Source organism: Triticum urartu, unplaced genomic scaffold (assembly GCF_056163025.1).
Source record: "Triticum urartu cultivar PI428250 unplaced genomic scaffold, HENAU_Tu73 scaffold2, whole genome shotgun sequence".
Taxonomy (NCBI): Eukaryota; Viridiplantae; Streptophyta; class Magnoliopsida; order Poales; family Poaceae; genus Triticum; species Triticum urartu.
The window spans coordinates 5,459,477-5,482,523 of NW_028260368.1; the positions used below are offsets into that span (position 1 = coordinate 5,459,477).

Here is a 23,047-nt window from a genome sequence, read left to right on the forward strand (position 1 = left end):
CCCCACGCTGGATTTACAGCTTGTACTTTTCCAGTTAGTCCATAAGGATCGGATACCCATATCCCAGGACCATACAAACCCGTTACATGAAATGCCCCAAAGCCAAAGCAAGCCACCCCTGCAAGAAATAAATGAATTCCAAAGATCTTGGGCAAATCCAAAGAGGGTTTTCCCGTCCGCTCATCAGAGAATATTTCTAGGTCCCAATATACCCAATGCCAGATCGCTGCCAAGAAACACAAGCCAGAAAACACAATATGCGTACCTGCCACACCTTCATAACTCCAAATACCCGGATTTGTTACAGTTCCTCCTGAAATACTCCAACCACCCCACGAATCCGTTATTCCTAAACGAGTCATGAAGGGAATTACGAACATACCTTGTCTCCACATTGGATCCAGAACAGGATCAGAGGGATCAAAAACTGCTAATTCGTATAAAGCCATTGAGCCAGCCCAACCAGAAACTAGAGCTGTGTGCATTATATGCACCGCAAGCAATCGACCCGGATCATTCAATACGACAGTATGAACACGATACCAAGGCAAACCCATGGAAATACCCCTTTAGCAAAGAAAAATAGACACGATGTCGCTTTATTTTATCGCATTGAAAAAGACTATCCATATCCTATGTACCTAACCCTTCTAGGGGATTCTGTGTCAGAAAGCGCGAATATTTATTTCATTCCATTAAAAATAAGAAGCCAATTCTGTTCATAAGAAGAAAGAGAAGCAGATCTATTCTATACTCGATAAGTGCCAATATGCAATGGGTAACTTGGCCAATTTGGAAAAAACGAAGAATAGATCGCTACCCCTCTTTGTTTAGCATTCAAATCACCCATTCCCTTTTCTTTATTCAATCTGTCTTACATTCCTTATATGTATAACCTTTCAATCTACGTATTAATAGAATCTATAATATTCATATAGAATAAGAATAAAAATTAAGACAATAAACTGCGGATTCTTTCTTTCTGTTCCATTCTTACGTTTCCATATTAAAGTGTGGTTTTCTTACTTAAATTTAATAATATTAATCTAATATGCCCATTGGTGTTCCAAAAGTACCTTACCGGATTCCTGGAGATGAAGAAGCGACTTGGGTTGACTTATACAATGTTATGTATCGAGAAAGGACACTTTTTTTAGGTCAAGAGATTCGTTGCGAGATCACGAATCATATTACAGGTCTCATGGTATATCTGAGTATAGAAGATGGAATTAGTGATATTTTTTTGTTTATAAACTCCCCAGGCGGGTGGCTAATCTCAGGAATGGCTATTTTTGATACGATGCAAACGGTGACACCAGATATATATACAATATGCCTCGGAATAGCCGCCTCCATGGCGTCCTTCATTCTGCTTGGAGGAGAACCCACCAAGCGTATAGCATTCCCTCACGCGAGGATTATGCTTCACCAACCTGCTAGTGCTTATTATCGGGCAAGGACACCAGAATTTTTACTAGAAGTAGAAGAGTTACACAAAGTTCGCGAAATGATCACAAGGGTTTATGCAGTAAGAACAGGCAAGCCTTTTTGGGTTGTATCCGAAGACATGGAAAGGGATGTTTTTATGTCAGCAGACGAAGCCAAAGCTTATGGACTTGTCGATATTGTAGGGGATGAAATGATTGACAAGCACTGCGATACTGATCCAGTGTGGTTTCCAGAAATGTTTAAGGATTGGTAGTGTCCGGATTTCTTGTAAAGTTATTTCACAGCTAAATTCGTGTTTTCCTCGATTTAATAGAAAATAGAAAGACTTCATGATGAGCAATCATCAGGTTAAGATGGATCTAAACCAATCCATTTTTTTCTATATACATACAACATGCCGACGGTTAAACAACTTATTAGAAACGCAAGACAGCCAATACGAAATGCTCGAAAAACGGCCGCGCTTAAAGGATGCCCTCAGCGTCGAGGAACATGTGCTAGGGTGTATGTGCGACTCGTTCAGATCATGACTTCAAACAAATATAAAAAAAATTGAAGTATCCATGATTAGTACCAATGAATAGGATATAGCTTCTCTATCCTAGATTTCTATGGTATATGGAATTTATGGTTTCCTTTGGTGCAAATCCAATTATCTAAATTGGAAATAAGAAGCAATTCTCCCATTGGTAGCAAATGGTTATCCATTAAGCGGAGGAAATAGTAATAAAAAGAAAAAGGCTTATGCTCCTTTATCTTAAAAGAACGGACTAACAGGGTCAGCTACTTAGCCAACTTTCATAATTAAATACCGTCACTGTATGGATAACTCTTATTGTGAAAAGAGCTATTTACTCTATAATGGATAGGTAGAGCCAAAGAATGTGGACTATACAAGTTCGCAATACCTTTTGATGAAAGAAAGGGCTCCGGTGTATAGAGAGGGCCTCACCGTTTAAAAGGGAACCATAGAAACGATGGAACCCACTATTTTTTTTAGTATTATTAGAATGAATTTGTTATTTCGTATAGAAATAACTGAACGGAGTGGAATAAAAAATCGTGGTTGGGAAGGTTACTATAGCAAAAGCCATTGGAATTAATATTTTATATATCGGAATAATTAGTTTTGTTATTAATGAGAAAAAGGGTGGCTAAAAGAAGAGAAATCATTAGTTATTCATTAAGGTTAATTTGATTCAATGACCAGAGTTCCGCGAGGATATATAGCCCGGAGACGACGAACAAAAATGCGTTCATTTGCCTCAAACTTTAGAGGGGCTCATTTAAGACTTAATCGAATGATTACCCAACAGGTAAAAAGAGCTTTTGTTTCCTCTCATCGAGATAGAGGTAGGCAAAAGAGGGATTTTCGTCGTTTGTGGATCACTCGGATAAACGCAGCAACGCGGGTATATAAAGTATTCGATAGTTATAGTAAATTAATACACAACCTGTACAAGAAGAAATTGATTCTTAATCGTAAAATGCTTGCACAAGTAGCTGTATCAAATCCAAATAATCTTTACACGATTTCCAATAAAATAAAGATCATCAATTAAAGGTATAAATAAAGTAATATACTGGAATAATAAAAGATGAATTCCCGGAGAGGGAACTCCGGGAAGATACAATAAATTAAGATTAAGTGGTAGGAATCAACGAGCTGGATTACTTTCTTTATAATATATATAGGTCTGGCCCTTTCGAATTCGAATAAAACATCAACAATCGGAACTTAAGTTCCGGTTGTTGTTTCTTAAATTTTGGTTGTTGTTTCTTAAGTTTCGATTGGAATTGTACTTTTGCGTTAATTGAGGAATATGTCTATTTTTTCTGGGTCTAGAACCTGTAATTATTGAAATTGACTGGGCTTGAAATTGCTTTTCGTTCTCATAGTTACGAAACGGTAAGAAAGATAAAATACGAGCCTGTTTTATAGCAAGAGTAATTAATCGTTGTTGTTTCAAGGTTAATCTATTTATTCGTCTCGATAATATTTTTCCTTGTTCACTAATAAATCTATTAATTAAACTCATGTTTCTATAATCAATTCGATCTCCCGGGCCAATCCGGGGACGCCTACGAAAAGGTTGTTTAGATTTACGAAAAGGTTGCTTGAATTTACGAAAAGTTTGCTTGGATTTACGAAAGGGTTGCTTGGATTTATTAAAAGTTTGCTTGGATTTACTAAAGGGTTGCTTAGATTTAAGAAAAGGTTGTTTAGATGTATACATGATTTATTCCTTATTTAAAATTTGAAAATTTGAAAATTCACTTCTTTATTTTATTAATTTAGGATCCAGAAGAAGTAGTTTTTCTTTGATCCATATCTTATTTGATTCATATTATAGTATATGAATACCCTCTATACATATGAAATAATATCTACCGGAAATCAGATGAGTTGATTTGTATTTTGTATTCTATACTATGTTTTCTTTATATATTAAATATGAAGTTCTTACTCTTTCTGTTGTTTGGAAAGATCAAACACACGATGTTCCTATTTCTTTATTTCGTGATGAGTCGTATGCTTGCGACAATAACGACAAAATTTTTTGAATTCTAATTGTCCGGGTGTCATTGTGGCGATTCTTTTGAGTACTATATCTAGAAATCCCCGTCGATTCCTCATTGGCACCTTTTCGAACACAACTGATGCATTCCAAAATAACTCTGATTCTAACATCTTTTCCCTTGGCCATGAACCTCCTTTTCTTTTTGGATTGACTTAACTTAATTCTTCTACTTATTCTTTTATTCTTCTATTTTGAATCCGAAGAAGAAGAATAAAATTCATTAGAATAATTTTTTTTTATTCTTTAATTAAGTAATAAAAAATAGAGAAATAATTAAAGAATACAATCCTTGTCGAATTAGCAAAGATTTTGGTTCGAAATCCTTTCATTTAATTAGCCAGCCCCGCCTTTTCTATGCTCTGATTTCTGAGGCCTTATTTAGCTTGGGTACCCCTTTAAATTGAATTTCTATTTTCAAAAATGGGGTTTACCAAATTTTTAATGACTCTGAGGTTCAACCCAATCCATCTTTTCTTTCTTTTTCCTTCCGATACTAAAAAAAGATTGAAAAGGATCAAATTTTGTCATATCACGAAGAAATCTATCCCTCCCATAGCAATAACTAGAATTAAAAAAAAGGGAATGACAAAGCATCTGGGAATAAACGATTAATTTCTATCAATAAACCTGCTAAAGCACCAAACCATAGAGTACTTAGCACGGGTGCTACAGAGAGATATGTTTTTATATCCCGCATTGAAAATCCTCCTTCCTTGTTGGAATACATATATGATCATAAACTCTTGCCCAAGATTGTTATGCTATATATAAAATGAACCATATCGACGAAATTTTCCTATCCCTAAAAAAGAAAAAGATGACCCCTTCTTCCTATATATTACCAAGGAAAAGTAATCCTTCTTTTATAGGCGAAATTATATTGGATTTTATATGTATATAATTCCTTAATTATATGAGACCAAAAAGAAGAAATGACACGAGGGTTCTATATATAGATAGAGAAAGAAAGAAGAAGAAAATTATGATGTGGAAAAGAAGACAGGAATTGTGTACAATGGCATTGTACAACAATTTAATTTGGAAAAGGGATGTAGCGCAGCTTGGTAGCGCGTTTGTTTTGGGTACAAAATGTCACAGGTTCAAATCCTGTCATCCCTACCTATTACTTCTTTCTTCTTTATAGGCAGTAGCGACGAGATCAATTAAAGTAAAGTGGGTATAACTTGAATTTGTGGAGACTATACGTACGTGAGATACATTAGGAATAGAAAAAGATTTTCTTTTTGAATGAATGAAAGCGCTCTTAGTTCAGTTCGGTAGAACGCGGGTCTCCAAAACCCGATGTCGTAGGTTCAAATCCTACAGAGCGTGATTCCATCTATTTTATGTCGAAGCAGAGTAAAATAACTTAACAAAATTGAATTGTAACTCCAATTTCAATTTGACCTCCTCTCTGGTCTGGAGGAGGTCAATCAAAAAAAAAAAATGACTCAATCAAAGATCCAACTGATCCCCACGCCTGTATTGCAAATACGCAGTCACGAATAATCCCGCTAAAGTAATAGGAATTAGGCCTAAGACGATTCCAAATAGAAAAACTTCAATCATTTCGATTTGTTCGAGGGGATAAAAAAAGAGGTACGATCTATCCCTAAATAGTACTCTAAATTATCCACGAATCTCAATGACCAAGAAAAGAATTCCTAATTAGTCTGGAAAAGAGTCGTAGAATGCCAGGAATCCCAAAGAAAGATTTTTCTTTTCTGAATTATAATTATTCAGTCAATTCAAATAAGGCGTATCTTGTTCAAGCCAATAAATAGAGCTGGGGTTATAGTTAAAGCAGCCAGTAGAAAACCAAAATAACTAGTTAAAGTAAGCATGAAAGAGTTAAATTCCATTTATTTTTTTTTACTACACTACATATGTTGGTAAAGCATTTACCTAAGTTATGGAAAATTCATAATTCATCAGTTATTTTAGATAATACTAAAAAACAAGATAGAGTAAGATACAGAAGTGTAAAAGAAAGTGGATTCATCAGATGATACATGAGTCCCTAATTCCGAATCAAGAGATTTGTTGTGGAATTTGTCAATTGAGTAAAGTAATAATATTAAGAACTAGATCATCTAACCCCATTGAATGAAAAAAAGAAATTCAATTTTCAGGGAAATTTTTGAATAAGAGATAAATAAACAATTGAATTTGAAAAAAAAAACTTCTTTCTATTTTGGATAATTTCTTTTTCAATAGGACCCTCTTTTTGGAGTGAACGATCGAATATTCCCCTATTCCTTCTTATTTTAACTGATTGTATTCCATATGGAATAAGAGGAGAACAAAAGCATTCCACGACCTGCCAAGGGGCTGTTAAAAAAAAAAAAAAAAGAAAGCTCTTCCTTGAATTTACTTTATTTTTATTCCTTTTTCGAACTCCAACCAAAGTAGATTCGAAGACGAGTCACTTCAATTATCCTTTTAAGTTCTATTCTATCTTCTGTCTTTCCCTATTTCATCTCGTAAAGTTCCGCGCTCGCAGTTTGGTCAAGAAAGTTAGACCTAATCCAACAAACAATACAAGGATGAATTACGAATTATGAAAGGATAGATTTCACATATACTTGTCCTTGTATTGTGTCAGTATGAGAATATCCTTCCTAAATTATTTATCCAAACCTATTGATCATTAACTTAGATTTTCCCAAGATTTTGGCTGCTATTCCGAATTACTCTATTATTCCGAAGCCAATGAAAAGTAAGTAGAACCTACAAAAATGGGGTTTTCTATTGATGCCTTGAATAACATATAGCTTACCTATAGACAAAAAAAAAATAAAAAAGTAATTATGTTTCGGAACCAGGCAAAACCAGATTGCTGTGCCATAGGAAGGATAGCTATACTAATTCGGTATACTCAAAATACACCTTTGGTACAAAATTGACAATCTCACAAGGATGAAATATCAGTAATTTTCTATTTACTGGTCGATCCCATCTTTTACGGAATCAATTCCTTTTTTGAATGTACAAAAATTTTGGGAGTTCAGCATGTCTGGAAGCACGGGAGAACGTTCTTTTGCTGATATTATTACCAGTATTCGATACTGGGTTATTCATAGCATTACTATACCTTCCCTATTCATTGCGGGTTGGTTATTTGTCAGTACGGGTTTAGCTTATGACGTGTTTGGAAGTCCTAGGCCAAACGAGTATTTCACGGAAAGCCGACAAGGAATTCCGTTAATAACCGACCGTTTTGATTCTTTAGAACAACTCGATGAATTTAGTAGATCCTTTTAGGAGGCCCTCAATGACCATAGATCGAACCTATCCTATTTTTACAGTGCGATGGCTGGCTATTCACGGACTAGCTGTACCTACTGTTTTTTTCTTGGGATCAATATCAGCAATGCAGTTCATCCAACGATAAAACAAATTCCAACTATAGAACTATGACACAATCAAACCCGAATGAACAAAATGTTGAATTGAATCGTACCAGTCTATACTGGGGTTTATTACTCATTTTTGTACTTGCTGTTTTATTTTCCAATTACTTCTTCAATTGAGAGAAAGAAAGAGACTAATAAGAATTCTCTTATCCCATTTGGAAGGATACCATCCTTATAACTACCCATGACTGTTTTTGTCTCTAGCATGACCAATTGATAAAATGTGGAGGAAAGTAGGGGAAATGGCCGATACTACTGGAAGAATTCCTCTTTGGCTGATAGGTACTGTAGCTGGTATTGCTGTGATTGGTTTAGTAGGTGTTTTCTTTTATGGTTCATATTCTGGATTGGGTTCATCTCTATAGTAATCGGAGGGACCAGATTGTAAACATGAAAAAGTAGGAGCTTAGCGGGTCCTTACCCCCCTTTATCTGATTAGAGCGGAAAGGACCCGCGGAATTTTTATTTTACTCTTATAACGCGAATTGAATCTATTCGATTCACTCTTATGAAGCAACAAGAAAAAGAGATCACTCGAGGATCCAATATCTTATTCCACGAAGGAAGTATCCTGAAAATCCTTGATTTAGTTTCGAGTAATAAACTAATAAAACCTTAATCAAAACTATTCAACTAGCCTAAAAATAAAAAAACCTTCAATGGAAGAGTTTACTTTTTTTTTGCAAAATTTCTGTAAATTTGAAGTTGAACTTAATTAAACAAGCCAAGCAATTTGCTCACAATCACAAGAAATTTTTCCCCCGCCATATTTTCTTCCCCTCTGTTTGTCCACTACCTCGGCTAAACCTAAGCAAAAGAAAAAGAGGTCCAAGAGACAGACCCGAATAAAGAAGAAATAGTAATCTTTGACGAATTAGGAAGAAAAAGGATTCTTATTTTGATACAAGAAGAATCGGCACAAGAAAAAGGCTTTTTCTTGTGCCGAATAGACGATTAAGAAGACCTGCAATCCCTCCGAAAAAGAAGAAATTTTAATTTGATTGTTCTCGCCTTTGCCTTGGATTCTCTTCTTTTGCATGGGATATAAATAAGGAATTCCAGACATCTCATAAACAAAAAGCAGTCTAAACAAAAAAAGGATTTCCAAAATAGATCATAGATAATTCTAGCAATTGCCAATAAATCGAGGCTTTTTACCAACTTGATGGTAAGAAATCCCGGGACCTAGAAATTCATTTCGTACAATTGAACCTTTTCAAACTGTTTCTTTTTGAGAACCAAAAAAACTTGTGCCAAAATAACGGATGCGAAGAAGAACAAAAGGCCTTGGACACGTAATGGATCCTGAAGCACGATTTCTGCGTCCCCCTGACCAAAACCTCCCACATTAGGATTGCTTGTTAATGGTTGATCAAGCTTGATGGATTCCCCCTCTGAAACAAGAAGTTCTGGTCCGGGAGGTATAATATCAATCACTTGGCGTCCATCTGATGCATCAACTATGGATATTTCATACCCCCCCTTTTCTTTACGTAGTATTTTTCTTACTATACCTGTTGACGTAGCATTATAGACTGTATTGTTACTCTTGCTACCATCAGGATAGATCTGTCCTCTTCCTCGGTTTCCCCCTACATATATGGGATATTTTAAGAAATGAGCATCTTTCTTCGTAGCAGGATCAGGGGAAAGAATGGGAAAGACAATTTCACTATATTTCTTACCGGGAACAGGGCCTATCACAAGAATGTTTTTTTTATCGGGACGATAACTCTGAAAAGCAAGATTTCCTATCTTTTCTTTTAACTCAGGGGAAATACGATCGGGCGGCGCTAATTCGAATCCCTCGGGCAAAATAAGAACAGCACCTACATTCAACCCTCCCTTTTTTCCATTAGCAAGAACTTGTTTCAATTGCATATCATAAGGAATTCGAAGAACTGCTTCAAATACAGTATCGGGAAGCACAGCTTGGGGAACTTCAATATCGACGGGCTTGCTAGCTAAATGGCAATTGGCACATACAATTCGTCCAGTTGCTTCTCGTGGGTTTTCATAACCCTGCTGCGCAAAAATGGGATATGCATTTGAAATAGATGTCCGAGTTATTACGTATATCATGATCGATACAGAAATCGATCGAGTTATCTGTTCCTTTACCCAAGAAAAAGTATTTCTATTTTCCATGTCCAATCGCAGATCCCAGAATTTCTACAATAAATTAGATAGGTAGCTAAGCTAATCTAGTTCCCTATACACGAATCTGTTGTCATTCTACTGCAACAGTTGTACTGCAATGATGAATACCTTAAAGTAGGTATAAATAGAAAGAATTTTGCTAAAATGGAAAAGGGCTTTCTTTCTAAAAAAAGATGCTTGCTAATTTGATTAATATTAATATCGGGAGATCAAATGAATTTATGCTTCACTAATTGAATGATAAATGACTACAAGCGAAGGAGATAGACGATTTAAACAAAAAAAGACCCAAAATTTCAAACATGTATCTAGAATTACTGGAAAACTACAAACAAAAATAGTGAAAATAAGCTCGTTAGGAGCCCATCCAAAATCGTTGTAGACCCAACGAATTACTAGTTCCCAACCACGGGTGGAGTGAAATCCAACAAAAAAATCAGTAACTAAAAGAATAAAAAAAGCTTTTATTGAGTCATTTAAATTATAGAAGAATTCCTGAACCCAAGAATTCAAAATGACAAGTTCCTCTTTACCCAGAAAAAAAGAACCACTTAGAATAGCCAAACAGATTATATTTGTCGAGAAATGCAAAATGGTATGGAGATGATCCTCATTATTTATTTTGACCCATTGTATTATTTCCTTGTGTATTCCTGTAGGAGGTTTTTGTACATGTGTCTTTAGTTTCCCTTTTATCATCTCGTCCAAGAGAGAAAGTTCTTCTAATTCTATGAATCTTTCTAGAATCCTTTTCTCTTGAATATCAGTTAAGAGAGTTTCGGATTGCCTGGTATTCCACCAATTCTTAATCCAAAGTTCCAGACATTTGTTAAATGAGGAAGAGACCCCCCAAGGCAAAAGTACGATAAATACAAGATATAGTAAAGAAGGCAATGCTTTCTTTTTTTTCATTTTTGATCTGTAAATGGAGTTGTTAATGAATATGCTTCATTCGCTGACTCTATTCCATTCCCTGACTCTATATGATGATATTTCTATTTCATGATATTTCTATTTCTTTGAAGCAAAAACTCTATAGGTTTGATACCCTGTATCTATTCTTCTTTTTTGTATATTAGTTATTAGTGGAATTTCAGTGCATTGGGTTCTTTCTTAGATCTAGATGGAATGAAATAGTGAAATAGAATAAAAAAAAAGCCCTTTCGGATGAAAAAGGAAGAATAGTATGCGATATATCTAACTTGGATAAAAAAAAATTAAAAGCAAATTTCTCTTATCCTCGTTTGTTCCTTCCTTTAGATAAATACTTAAAAATCCCCTTACAATAACAAATCCAATTTAGAAGGGACTTCCTCCCTGTGTTGAGAAAACTTTTCTTCTTCCAATTCTTCTTTTCTTCATTCAACTCAGTTCAAAAAAGATACCTCAAAATACTTCAATTGGTACGCGCAAGAAATAGGCCAATTCGGCAGCTTTTTGTTCAATTTCTCGTGGAGTAAAAAATTTATCATCAGTACGAGTCAAGGGAATGATCCCCTGGCCCCGGATTTCCATATAAAGAATACGACGAGGATAAAGACCCTCTTTAACCTGAATTCTAATTGATTGGATATCCCGCATAAGGAATCGAAGGAAGACGCGACGTTTTATTCCAGGGAATCCCCAACGAAAAATGCACACTATTCCCTCTTTTCTATCGAATCGGTCATAACCACTACCTACATTCCACAAAATAGTACACCACAAGTAGGAGCTAATGAATAGGCCTGCGATTCCGTAGAAAGACATCACGACCCCCTGCGGAAAAAAAAGAATTTCTTGAGATGGAAGTATAGATATAATATTCTTACCAAGATAACTGGAAATCCCAACCGATAAGAATCCTAGTGAACCTAGAAAAAGAATACAGGCCCAGAAAAAATTACCCCTTTTTCGAGAACCTTTTAGAAGTTCTACCCATATGTGTTCTGATCGCCAATTCATATTAGATATACTAAATCCAGCAGCGGTCGATTGAAATTGAGAGAATAAGCTAAATAATTTTGACTTTACTTTTTTTGATTCTGAAATCGCCTTCAGCAACTAGTACTCCTGTGAAATAATAGGTTAGATACATTGACTTTCTATTCAAAAAATATTCGTTGATTCAATTAAAATAAATAAAATAAAACTCGCTATACCTGGCTCTGCATATTCATGCATTTATGCTCGTAGCCTATATCCGCATCCATAACCGTTTTTCATTTGTGTGTAGAAAGTGTGTGTAGAAAAAGCCACATACCCTACCATATTATATTACTTACACTAAAAAATACTAGACAATCTTATTTTTTTGCACATAAAGAAATAAAGAAGTCATTGCAATTGCCGGAAATACTAAGCCTACTAAAGGCACGAAAATAGAAGGTAAGTTTAAATCCGTCATGGAATAGGTGTCTCAATTCAAATTTACTATTTCTATCTAGTCGAAAAATATCTTAAGATTCTTATGATATAATTAAGTATATCTATTATAAGGAATATTGACTATTGTATTGTATTTTTTATTTTTAGTTTGAAAAATATTCTGTAAAAAAAATGAAAGGATAATAAGAAAATTCCAAAAAAGGAGAACTAATTAAAAAGATTTTATTTTGATTTTCCCATCCTCATGGCCTTTCTATCTTTCTAATCTAATTTGAAATTGGATTCAAAAGAAAGCGGTTAGAATTTACTTCCTGCATACATACTTCTCTAGAAGCGCATACAATAATGCGTGGTAAAGGCGGAAAAATAGTATATTCAATCAAAATCAAAGGGCAAATTATCTTACCTACTATAGATCCCCTACTACCCTCTTAGACTTTAAAAGGCGATATACCACCCAAAGAAAGGGTATGAAAATGCCGGGTGGAGTTAGCTTTTCGACGAAGACCTGTCCCGTGCAGCGAAGCCCTGTTAGTAAGACCCCCCGCAATAATGGATTATAGAAGAATATTATTCCAAATACTCCTCTGGACGCATATAGTAGCATTGCGATTCCGAATCTTTTTTATTTATGAATATGAACAGAAAAAATTCATTGTATCGTTGGGTCGAGAGCGGAGGTTTGGTCCAGAAAAATTAGAAACAAAACGTCTACTCTACCGCATTGAAGTCTATAGCGCTGTATTTCCACGAAAGTATAATTCTTACCATCAGGATACGATCCTTTCTTTTGAACTAAACGTCTCTACGATGGGTCCAGGTTCTATGTCCAATCCCAAATCAAGGATTTCTCGCTCTTGATCGGAGTCATAAACTAAAAAAAAACTACCTTTTTATCCTTTTTCTCAAGGTTATAGAAAACTTCCTTATCTAGTTCTAGCATTTTGAAAAAAAAAAAATGCTTCTTTTTTTACACACAGTTCGAGTCACTTGTTGACTCACGATTACGCCTGTTAAAAGTTTCAAACGTCCTCTTTTTTGAAATTGAAAGAGAGTCCTATAAAAAGGTCTAACTTCCAAACTATGTCTTTTTTCATTCATTCTCCTTTAGTTTTTTTCTCTATCTAGAAGTGGAATAGAATAACCCGGTTGAAGGGTAATGATCATACGTCTGTAATGCATTGTATGGCCCAGAATAGGTCCTATTCTTCTACCTTTTCCAGGTAGTCGATGGCTATTCACAGCTACCACCTTAACACCAAAGAAGAGTTCGACCCAATGCTTTATTTCTGTCTTAGTGAATCCCGATTCGACATTAAAAGTATATTGATTCTTTCCCAATAAACGAAGACTTTTTTCTGTAAATACTGCGTATTTGATTCCATTATCATTATCATATGATAATACTATATTTTATTATTTTATTATTTTATTTGTATTTCTTTATTGTATTATACCTTAATATATATATTCTAGATATATAGAATAGACGAATCTCAATTTGTCAAGTCTCATGATCATATCATGATCTATTTTTATTCGGCTCAATCTTTTTTTTCTAAAAAAGATTGAGCCGAGTTTAATTGCAATCAATTAGAAGAATAAAGAAGAATTACTGCATTTCATAACTGATTTTTTTCTCTTTTTATTTCGTTTCTTTTTTATTTATACCTTCTTTATCTTTAGTTTTATCTAGTTAATCAATAGTATCTACCGGCTCGAACTCGAATTTGATCGCCTTCCATACTTCACAAGCTGCGGCTAGTTCAGGACTCCATTTGCAAGCTGCTCGGATAATTTCATTACCTTCGCGAGCAAGATCGCGCCCTTCGTTACGAGCTTGTACACAGGCTTCTAAAGCCACTCGATTAGCTGCTGCACCAGGTGCATTTCCCCAAGGATGTCCTAAAGTTCCTCCACCAAATTGTAATACAGAATCGTCCCCAAAGATTTCGGTCAGAGCTGGCATATGCCAAACATGAATACCACCTGAAGCTACCGGTATAACACCTGGCATGGATACCCAGTCCTGAGTGAAAAAGATACCGCGAGCACGATCTTTTTCAATAAAATCATCGCGCAATAAATCAACAAAACCTAAAGTCATTTCGCGTTCCCCTTCTAACTTACCTACTACTGTACCGGAGTGGATATGATCTCCCCCAGACATACGCAATGCTTTAGCTAATACACGGAAATGCATACCATGATTTTTCTGTCTATCAATAACTGCATGCATTGCACGGTGAATGTGAAGAAGTAGGCCATTGTCGCGGCAATAATGAGCCAAAGTAGTATTTGCGGTGAATCCCCCAGTTAAGTAGTCATGCATTACAATAGGAACCCCTAATTCTCTTGCAAATACAGCTCTCTTAATCATTTCTTCACATGTACCCGCAGTCGCATTCAAGTAATGCCCCTTGATTTCACCGGTTTCGGCCTGTGATTTATAAATAGCTTCGGCACAAAAGACAAAACGGTCTCTCCAGCGCATAAATGGTTGTGAGTTTACGTTTTCATCATCTTTGGTAAAATCAAGTCCACCACGTAGACACTCATAACACGCTCTACCATAATTTTTTGCGGATAATCCCAATTTTGGTTTAATAGTACATCCCAATAAAGGACGACCGTACTTGTTCAACTTATCTCTTTCAACTTGGATACCATGAGGCGGGCCTTGGAAAGTTTTTGAATAAGTAGGGGGAATTCGTAGATCCTCCAAACGTAGAGCACGTAGGGCTTTGAAACCAAATACGTTACCTACAATGGAAGTAAACATGTTAGTAACGGAACCCTCTTCAAATAGGTCTAATGGATAAGCTACATAACAGATCCATTGGTTGTCTTCCCCAGCAACAGGCTCGATGTGATAGCATCGTCCTTTGTAACGATCAAGACTGGTAAGTCCATCAGTCCAAACAGTTGTCCATGTACCAGTAGAAGATTCGGCAGCTACTGCAGCCCCTGCTTCTTCGGGCGGAACCCCAGGCTGAGGACTTACTCGGAATGCTGCCAAGATATCAGTATCCTTAGTTTCATACTCTGGGGTGTAGTAAGTCAATTTATAATCTTTAACACCAGCTTGAAATCCAACACCTGCTTTAGTTTCTGTTTGTGGTGACATAAGTCCCTCCCTATAACTCTTGAATTAAGAATTCTCACAATAACAGGGTCTACTCGATGTTAATTAGGCGTAAATGAAACTTTAGCAAAAATCTCGTAAAACAAAAAGGATATTCAATTAATATAATATCAACTCATTAAAGAAAATTGAGGGCATGCTTAGGTTAATGAATATGTTTCATTCATATATAATGCGTACACCCTGTGTATGTTCTATCCTATAGGAATTCCAATATAGGAATTCGATAGGAATTGAGTTGTTGTTATGGTAAGTTAACACGGTTCGTTATTAAACCATGGATTTGATTTACCAAATCCATAATTATTGTATACTCTTTGATAGATATAGCGCAACCCAAATTAATTCCTAATCCTTATTTTACAAGTTCTTAATAGTTCTCTTTTCTTATTTTGAATGCAAATACCTAACTAAATACTAATAAAATTCTTTGTTGACAGCAATCTATGCTTCACAGTAGTATATATTTTGTATATCGAAGTCCTAGATAGGAAAGTAGAGTAGGCACAGATCCTCCACAAAAGGCAAAATGTATATGAAAAAAAAGATTGATTGAACTTTCCAATGGACTCATTCCATGAGTAAACGATTGAATGGGATTCGCTTGGGCAACGAAATCAAGTCCTGGTCCCCTTTTCTCTCTTATTGAATTAACTAATTCATTTCCTTTTTACTTTTGGATTTTTTTTGATTTGATTTGGCATTATTCAACAATAAAAAAAGAAAAATTTCGACAAATTCCTTTTTTTTAATTATGTGATAATTATGAGAACCAATCCTACTACTTCTCCTCCCGGGGTTTCCACAATTGAAGAAAAAAGTACAGGTCGTATCGATCAAATTATTGGACCCGTGCTGGATGTCACTTTTCCCCCAGGCAAGTTACCTTATATTTATAACGCTTTGGTAGTCCAGAGTAGAGACACTGCCGATAAGCAAATTAATGTGACTTGTGAGGTACAACAATTATTAGGAAATAATCGAGTTAGAGCTGTAGCTATGAGTGCTACGGACGGGTTGATGAGAGGAATGGAAGTGATTGACACGGGAGCTCCTCTCAGTGTTCCGGTCGGTGGAGCTACTCTCGGACGAATTTTCAACGTTCTTGGGGAGCCTGTTGACAATTTGGGTCCTGTAGATAGTAGTGCAACGTTCCCTATTCATAGATCTGCGCCTGCCTTTATCGAGTTAGATACGAAATTATCCATCTTTGAAACAGGTATTAAGGTCGTCGATCTTTTAGCTCCTTATCGACGTGGAGGAAAAATAGGACTATTTGGGGGGGCTGGAGTAGGTAAAACAGTACTGATCATGGAATTAATCAATAACATTGCTAAAGCTCATGGGGGCGTATCCGTATTCGGTGGAGTAGGGGAACGGACTCGTGAAGGAAATGATCTTTATATGGAAATGAAGGAATCCGGAGTAATTAATGAAAAAAATATTGAGGAATCAAAGGTAGCTCTAGTCTATGGCCAAATGAATGAACCACCGGGAGCTCGTATGAGAGTTGGTTTAACTGCCCTAACTATGGCGGAATATTTCCGAGATGTTAATAAGCAAGACGTGCTTTTATTTATCGATAATATCTTTCGTTTTGTTCAAGCAGGATCAGAGGTATCCGCTTTATTAGGGAGAATGCCCTCCGCAGTGGGTTATCAACCTACTCTTAGTACAGAAATGGGTTCTTTGCAAGAAAGAATTGCTTCTACTAAAAAGGGATCTATAACTTCGATTCAAGCAGTTTATGTACCTGCAGACGATTTGACCGACCCTGCCCCTGCCACAACATTTGCACATTTGGATGCTACTACCGTACTTTCCAGAGGATTAGCTTCCAAGGGTATTTATCCAGCAGTAGATCCTTTAGATTCAACCTCGACTATGTTACAGCCTCGGATCGTTGGCAACGAACATTATGAAACTGCGCAAAGAGTTAAGGAAACTTTACAACGTTACAAAGAACTTCAGGACATTATCGCAATTCTTGGCTTGGATGAATTATCGGAAGAGGATCGTTTAACTGTAGCAAGAGCAAGAAAAATTGAGCGTTTCTTATCACAACCGTTCTTTGTGGCAGAAGTTTTTACTGGTTCTCCAGGAAAGTATGTTGCTCTTGCGGAAACTATTAGGGGATTTCAACTAATCCTTTCCGGAGAATTAGACGGCCTACCTGAACAGGCTTTTTATTTGGTGGGTAACATCGATGAAGCTAGCACGAAAGCTATAACCTTAGAAGAGGAGAACAAATCGAAGAAATGAAATTAAATCTTTATGTACTGACTCCTAAGCGAATTATTTGGGATTGTGAAGTGAAAGAAATCATTTTATCCACTAATAGTGGCCAAATTGGCGTATTACCAAACCACGCCCCCATTAACACAGCAGTAGATATGGGTCCTTTGAGAATACGCCTCCTCAACGACCAATGGTTAACAGCGATTCTGTGGAGCGGTTTTGCGAGAATAGTTAATAATGAGATCATCATTTTAGGAAATGATGCGGAACTGGGTAGTGATATTGATCCGGAAGAAGCTCAAAAGGCACTTGAAATAGCCGAAGCTAACTTGAGTAAAGCTGAGGGTACGAAAGATTTGGTTGAAGCGAAGCTCGCTCTCAGACGAGCTAGGATACGAATCGAGGCTGTCAATTGGATTCCCCCATCCAATTGAAGACAATCCAGTGGTTTATAGTTGATACAAAGAAAAAGGGAAGAGGGGTAGAAAAAGTTATTAGATAGCGAAGCGAAGTAAGTCCAATGCTATCTAGTAATTTTTCTACCTACTTACCTACTATTGGATTTGAACCAATGACTCCCGCCGTATGAAAGCAATACTCTAACCACTGAGTTAAGTAGGCAATTTATCACCACAAAGGAAGACCCATTACTTCGATCGATTATATATTGAATCCCTTTTCTAAGCAATACCGCTCTGTTATTGGTCTGTTATATACTAAATACTAAACTAAATACTAAACAGATACAGATCAAAGGGGTATCCTCTGGCATTAGAAAATATTCATCTTGACAAGAAATTATCTATATGTTAAGATATCTCTGATAAGGGCTATAGCTCAGTTCGGTAGAGCAACTCGTTTACACGTGCGCCAATGCTTTTCAAAGGAGCTTATTATGCAATGAACATAATCGATCTTATTGCAAAATCAATGTCTTACTTCATAGATTCGAGAGAATAGGAGAACAGTAGCCTGACAAACAGTCGGTTCAGTCCGATTCAGGTGCCAATTCAGGTGCCTAATCAAATAGAACCCTTATGGATTTGCTAGTTGATAAGGTAAATATCCAGCCCACTAAATGCTAGGCGTAATGAGGATAAGGGCCTCCAAAAAACTTCTTTTCGTTCTATGAACTTTAAGGTGTATGAAGTCTCATAGTTAACTCTTGCAGTGGAACGATAGAGACTCCATTTCACTTAGGTTGATTTAATTTAGACCGGAGGCAGACCTAAGTCAAGGTAATCCTCCTTTGAAACACTTTGGTATTGCTCCTAGATAGATCATAATACAAAAAATCAATCAGAGCACAGGGAGCCATCTCATTATCTTTCCGTAAAGAAAAACTATGGTGGACTAACTGATCTTTAAATCAGTTTATGAAAGAGCCCAATGCAAAAAAATGCATGTTGGGTCTTTGAAACAGTTCAAATCATTTCGATAATAATCCGTTTGATCTGTTTTACCGAGAAGGTCTACGGTTCGAATCCGTATAGCCCTAATATGCCCTTTTTTAGATTTTAGGATCTCTATCCTATGTTTTCTTTAGTTTAGTATAGTTTTCATTTTCTCATTAGTATTTGTTTATAGACTGGATAGGCGCCTGCGACATAGAATAGAGATAAAAGCATTACCAAAGGCTCATTCATCGAAAATCAAAATCATACAGACAGGAAAAGAAAAACGAATTTCTATCAAATCAATAGAAGAAAGGATCCTTTCCCTGATTTGAATCCCGTCCTCCTTCAAATAGGATATCTCTAGACTTCCCTATAATAACTGCAATGATTTTATCCATTTTGCGAATTCCTACTTTGTTTTAAGTATATTTATTACTTTGTTTATAGATACATTATGTAAATTGATCAACTTTAAATAGAAAAAATAAAGTAAAGAGTAAATAAGAAAACAGAATATTCTGTCTCATAGTTCTGAAATAGAGTTCTTTATTTTTATTTTATAGTATTACTTCTCATTAATTATACTGCATAGATTAGTCCTACTATCTTAATTAGGTTCTAATTTAGTAGTATTCTCATTTTTATTTAATAGTCTCTTATTATTTTATTATTAAATATTAAATAAAGGATAGAGCTATTCTTTTTTCTAGAGATTCTAGAGAAAGCGAGACAAAGTGAAACGAGAAAGTTTTCTTTATATAAGAATTAGATCTACATACACCATATCTAAATAGAATGGAAATCCAAAAGAAAGGGAGTTGGGATTCCATTGGATGAATCTTTAAAGAAGATGCAGCACAGAGGAAACAAAGGCTAAACTTAAACTAAGCGCTTTTGTTTGAACAAAAAAGATTCTTGTTTCACCGAGGAAAAGAGAGAAGTTCTGGATAAATTGACAATGCTGAATTGAATTGACTAATTTAAGTTCCGCCTATTCCACATTAATGGGAGTACATTATGTTTCTGCTTCACGAATATGATATTTTTTGGACATTTCTAATAATAGCAAGCCTTATTCCTATTTTGGCATTTTCGATTTCAGGACTTTTAGCCCCGGTTAGTGAAGGACCAGAGAAGCTTTCTAGTTATGAATCGGGTATAGAACCCATGGGAGGGGCTTGGGTACAATTCCGAATACGCTATTATATGTTTGCGCTCGTTTTTGTTGTTTTTGATGTGGAAACCGTCTTTCTATACCCTTGGGCAATGAGTTTCGACGTATTGGGTGTATCCGTTTTTATCGAAGCTTTGATTTTCGTGCTTATCTTAGTTGTTGGTTTAGTTTATGCATGGCGAAAAGGAGCCTTGGAATGGTCTTAACTGAATATTTAGACAAAAAAAAAGAAGGAAAAGATTCTATTGAGACAGTTATGAATTTGATTGAGTTTCCCTTACTTGACCAAACAAGTTCCAATTCTGTTATTTCAACTACACCAAATGATCTTTCGAATTGGTCAAGACTCTCCAGTTTATGGCCCCTTCTATACGGTACCAGTTGTTGTTTCATTGAATTTGCTTCATTAATAGGCTCACGATTCGACTTTGATCGTTATGGATTGGTACCAAGATCAAGTCCTAGGCAAGCAGACCTAATTTTAACAGCCGGTACGGTAACAATGAAAATGGCTCCCTCTTTAGTGAGATTATACGAGCAAATGCCTGAACCAAAATACGTCATTGCTATGGGAGCCTGTACTATTACAGGGGGAATGTTCAGTACGGATTCCTATAGTACTGTTCGGGGAGTTGATAAGTTAATTCCTGTGGATGTCTACTTGCCGGGCTGCCCACCTAAACCGGAGGCAGTTATAGATGCCCTAACAAAACTTCGTAAGAAGATATCGCGAGAAATAGTTGAGGATCAAACTCTATCTCAAAATAAAAATAGATGTTTTACTACCAGTCACAAGCTTTATGTTAGGCGCAGTACTCATACAGGAACTTATGAGCAAGAATTGCTCTATCAATCACCATCTACATTAGATATATCTTCTGAAACTTTTTTCAAATCCAAAAGTTCAGTACCTTCCTACAAATTAGTGAATTAGGAGAGGGGCTCTTTTGTGTAGAAAAATAAAAAGCAGGGCAATCTTTCAAACTTGCATCCGAAATGTGAAATATTTATACAAAGAGGGAGAGATGAAGACAATGCAGCAGGGTTGGTTATCTAATTGGCTAGTCAAACATGAGGTGGTTCATAGATCTTTGGGCTTTGATCACCGAGGAATAGAGACTTTACAAATAAAAGCAGGGGATTGGGATTCCATTGCTGTCATTTTATATGTATATGGTTACAATTATTTACGCTCCCAATGTGCTTATGATGTAGCACCCGGTGGATCTTTAGCTAGCGTGTATCATCTTACGAGAATACAATATGGTATAGATAATCCAGAAGAAGTCTGCATAAAAGTCTTTGCCCAAAAGGATAATCCTAGAATTCCGTCTGTCTTCTGGATTTGGAGAAGTGCCGATTTTCAAGAACGCGAATCTTATGATATGGTGGGAATCTCTTATGATAATCATCCGCGCCTTAAACGTATCCTAATGCCTGAAAGTTGGATAGGCTGGCCCTTACGTAAGGATTATATAACCCCCAATTTTTATGAAATACAAGATGCTCATTGAATGATAAGAAATTCATGCTCACTTATACAACACAACTCCAGATTTTATTCAAGTCAAGGAATATTTTTAGGTTCTTTTCCTAGATGAAACGGAATACCTATTTATAATTAATTCCTAATTATACAAAAGCATTCCAGATAGACTGAGCAAAAAAAGGGTTTCATTTGGATTCCCCTATTTTGAAAATCGCATATTAATTTCCTTCATATGAACAGAAAAATAGGATGACTCAAAGAAGTTCTCTACCAGGAACTTTGTACCGCGCACATTACTTAGCACAACTAGGAAAATAAGATAAGATAAAGATAAGCAAGACTAAAAAAATATTCGTCGGAATAGCGGAATACAAAATTAAGAAACGCAAAAAAATAAAGGGGAATCTCACCCCCTTCTTTATCATAAAGAAAAGATATATTTTAAAACTTCTTTAAAAAGAAAAAGAAGTGCCTCTATATTTATATTATAGATTTATCCACTTAGATGAATAAATATTATTAATGAATATGTATCACAATCCATCTCGAGGTATTTGGATCAATACCTATTCGGTGGATCTTTTTTTTTTTTTTCTCTGCCAGGAACCAGATTTGAACTGGTGACACGAGGATTTTCAGTCCTCTGCTCTACCAACTGAGCTATCCTGACCTTTTCTTGTGCATCATCCTAGTAGAGTATTTGTATCTATGTCAATTAAAAGGACTAAAAATTAATTAAAGTATTTCAAATTTTAAATTTGAAAATGGGGGGGGTAGTCCTATGCATTGTGCATGGTTTACTTAAATAAAACTTAAAAATAGAGTGAATAACCAAGATTTCTTGCCGATACTCTAATAAAAAAGAAATCTATTCAATGAATAGGATAAGATCCATTGAGTTCTCTTCGCATTCCTTTGTGAAAGAGTAGAATGAGAAAGCTAATGAATCTTAAACCCATTGCATTGATAAAAAGAAAAAAAAGTGCATTGATAAAAAGAAAAAAAAAAAGAGGATAAATAATAATAATATAGTATAGTTAGGGAATAAAAGAGGATTTGGGGATAGAGGGACTTGAACCCTCACAACTTATAAAGTCGACGGATTTTCCTTTTACTAGAAATTTCATTGTTGTCAGTATTGACATGTAGAATGGGACTCTCTCTTTGTCCTCGTCCGATTAATCCACTTTTTTAAAGATCTCGAAAACTTTGAATTTTAATTGAAGAATTTGATTATTCAATATTCGATTGGAGTGGATTCACAATAATGAAAAAAAAAAATTATGATATGAGTTTTTTATTTCATAATCATTATCATTTCTAATTTCATTTTAAAAAAGATAAAGAACCTATATTATAATTAGAATATAATATGAGTTCTGTGATTAATCGTTTGCTATGTCAGTATCTATACGTGTTTATTAAATGTATAAGGTATAAAACCCCTCTTTCTCTAATTTAGAACTAGAAGGAATTCCACTAACAACACAACGTAATTAACTCGATTCGTTAGAACAGCTTCCATTGAGTCTCTGCACCTATCCTTTTCCTTTGTATTCTAGTTCGAGAACCCCTTGTTTTCTCAAAACACGGATTTGGCTCAGGATTGCCCTTTTTTAATTCCAGGGTT

At 35.6% G+C, this 23,047-nt stretch overlaps 3 non-coding genes across 3 annotated transcripts; 2 read left to right on the forward strand and 1 right to left on the reverse strand.

Annotated features, from left to right (window-relative positions):
- Positions 1 to 5,076: 5,076 nt before the first annotated feature.
- TRNAP-UGG (transfer RNA proline (anticodon UGG)) lies at positions 5,077 to 5,150 on the forward strand. The gene has a single exon. It is a non-coding gene; the product is annotated as a tRNA-Pro (tRNA).
- A 139-nt stretch (positions 5,151 to 5,289) lies between these two features.
- On the forward strand, positions 5,290 to 5,363 carry TRNAW-CCA (transfer RNA tryptophan (anticodon CCA)). Its single transcript has one exon. It is a non-coding gene; the product is annotated as a tRNA-Trp (tRNA).
- Positions 5,364 to 22,014: 16,651 nt separating this feature from the next.
- TRNAF-GAA (transfer RNA phenylalanine (anticodon GAA)) lies at positions 22,015 to 22,087 on the reverse strand. The gene has a single exon. It is a non-coding gene; the product is annotated as a tRNA-Phe (tRNA).
- Positions 22,088 to 23,047: the final 960 nt, after the last annotated feature.